At 34.4% G+C, this 2,891-nt stretch overlaps 1 protein-coding gene across 1 annotated transcript in view; it reads right to left on the reverse strand.

The window, feature by feature from the left end:
- The window catches only part of LOC106528104 (aquaporin-1), a 16,023-nt gene extending 13,921 nt beyond the window's left edge, over positions 1-2,102 (reverse strand). The window contains exon 1 of the mRNA XM_014023181.1: positions 2,022-2,102. The gene's annotated coding sequence lies outside the window, so the exon portion shown is untranslated. The remainder of the gene's footprint in view (positions 1-2,021) is intronic.
- Positions 2,103-2,891: the final 789 nt, after the last annotated feature.

Genomic DNA, 2,891 nt, shown 5'->3' on the forward strand with positions numbered 1-2,891 from the left:
TCATTAAAGGATGTCATGAATTACTTGCTTAAACATAAAAGTAATAGTTCCATTACAAAAAGTTAAAAACATTAATTTATATTTTATTTAAAATAAAAAATATCAATAAAATTAAAATGTAGCTCCTCTGAATGAGGACAACCAGTCTAAAACCAATGTTCTAAAACAAAGATGGATGCACTCAGGAGGTATTATTCATAGGTACATTTTAATCAGTTATTAATTAAATAATTATATAATTAATATAAAATCAGACAGTACAGTGGAACAGTTGGTAGAGCAACATATTGCCTCTATGGAAGAAGACTGCAAGATCAACTTTCTGTTCTGTGTTTACATGTTGTCCCTGTGCAGGAGTGAGTTTTCTCCAGGTACTCCAGTTTTCTCTCACAGACCAAAATCATATTTATCATATGACATAAAAAAGCAAATAACTTAATAGTTTGGGATAACACTACCGTAGACGTAATTTGTAATTTTGCTTGTTTTAGTCTTAATTTCCAGTTTTAGGTTTTTATAATTACAGGTTTTCTTCACAAAAGTAATGTCAACAATCAAATAAAACTTTTATCATTCATAGAAGAGGTGATTGGCTTTAAAATTTAAAAAGCTTGTTCCTTGTAAAAGTCTTTAAATTATATATTTGGACATTTTTAAATAAAATGATAACCATCACAGCAGTCATTTTTGAAGGGAAGTTTCCCCATCACATTTAAAGTTTAATTAATTTGAACCTCCACATTTACCATAAAATATTACTTCACTCAGTGCTGTTTCGTTCCAATTTCATTCCACCTGATTTATAGAATAGTCYCATCAAGTGTTTTCCTATGGATTGTTGTTTCTCAAAGGTCTGTTTAACAACCTGTTAATATACTCCAGAATGCAGGAAATGGCATTTACTTATTTCAAAATTTTCTGGGGGAGGACCCCCAGATCCCCAACCAGTGGGTTCCCCCAACATTGCAAATACTTCTGATGCCACTGAAATATGTAAGAATGTAAAAACAATTTATAGTTCTCCATGTGTAAAGATACAGGACAAGTTAGAATATGGCTGCTGCAGAAGTGCAGATAGTTTGGATTCTTGTTTTTTGTCTCTGAATGTCACAAAATCAGTAATAATCATAACAATTCTGTTATAGATATTAGTTTTGGTCTGCCACCCCTGGTTTTTTAGTGGCCCCCCAATGGCCCCCCTGAAAAAAAATTCTGCAGGCGCCACTGCTCTGAGCTAAATGCAACATTTTCAAAATATAATATTGACTCAGTTTTATGTTTTTTAGTATTGCTTCTCAAAGTCGTTGATTCTTTGCCATTTATTTATAAATAATAAATCAGATAGCATGTGTTAAAGCAGTGATTCTCCACCCTGGTCCTCAAGGACTCCTTTCCTGCAGGTTTAGATGTTTCTCTGACTTGACATACCTGGTTTGAATGAATGAGTGATTAACAATCTTCTGAAGACCTGTTGAATAGCAGGGAAACAAGTCAAACATGCTGGATTGGGGCTCTTGAGGACCAGGGTTGGGCAGCTCTGCGGGGCGTCATCCCACCTAAAACCTGTTTTTCTATTATTTTTAAGGTATAGGCTTCGATTTATTAGGTTATTATGAAACAAGTACTATATTATGTCAGAATTACAGTACATGTGGTTATAATGGGAGTCAATGGGACCAAATTGGGCTAACGAGTGTACAGTCCGTGCAAATCTCCTATTCTAAATGACTTAGTATAAAGTGGGTCATGAAATTTGAAAAATGATCTTAAAAAACAAATCCTGGTCAAGTTTCATGAAAAATAGTCTTTAAACTGACTTAGAATCAAAAATAGGAAAATAGCAGAATGCACACGTTTGGTACAGCAAGGGTTAAGTTTAATCTGGAACTAATTTAATTCTGCAGGAGGGATAAAGGGATTCTTCTTGATTTCATTCAAATATAGTTTTTATAGCAATTAAAGACACTTAAATATTTTAACGATTCATTTAAAACACCTGAGAATAAAAAACCAGAGCTCACCTGTTGGTCCCAGTGAGACAGATAGGTGTTGAAGGTTAGAAACGTCTCCTCCTGTCTGCTTCTGCCCAGGTGTCTCTGTCTTTTATAGAGCCCAGGTGATGCATGGGTGGGTGGTCTCAGTACACAAGTGGGTTTTAGATGAAACTGAATCCTCCACATCCTGCAGGAACAGACAGATAAATGTTTGTTTAAATCCATCCTCACCTTCATGTCAGGTGGTCTGACCAGGAACAGAACTGCTCTGACTCTGTGGAACCAGAACCAGAGAAATAGATTTATGTTCAGATTTCAATAGAACAGTAAAGGAAGAAAGGTTTACATATTTTTCAACACTGATTGCTGCCAATTCTCACAACCCAAAGCAGCTTTTTAATACTAACTCATTAACTCGTCCTCCACCCTCTACAATGGAAATCTCGTCAATAGAAAGATGTAAATTTTTCTGCTCCTTTTTTCTGAGCAAAGTCTCGAATATGAGGGCGCAGATTGTATCATCTGGTTCTGGTCACACACAGGTTTTACAAACTGGTTTGACTTTTAATTCTTTTGTTCTTCTGTCTCATTCTGATCTACGAAGAATTGTCAGTGACATGAAGCCATCCTCCTCTCTATTTAATGTTTTACCAATTAGACTTTTTAATGACATTTTTACTTTTTTATCTACTGATCTTTTACGGCTTTTAAACAATTCTTTAAGTTTAGGTGTTGTGCCTTCAGCATTTAAAACTCCATCTGTTTTAGCTTTATTAAATAAACCTGACCTGGACACTAATGATTTTAACAAGTATAGACCTGTTTCTAAACTACCTTTTATGTCAAAAATCTTTTTCGTTTTTAATCAATTATTCACATTTTTAAATAAAAATTCTG

Source organism: Austrofundulus limnaeus, unplaced genomic scaffold, assembly GCF_001266775.1.
Source record: "Austrofundulus limnaeus strain Quisiro unplaced genomic scaffold, Austrofundulus_limnaeus-1.0 Scaffold358, whole genome shotgun sequence".
Classification (NCBI taxonomy): Eukaryota; Metazoa; Chordata; class Actinopteri; order Cyprinodontiformes; family Rivulidae; genus Austrofundulus; species Austrofundulus limnaeus.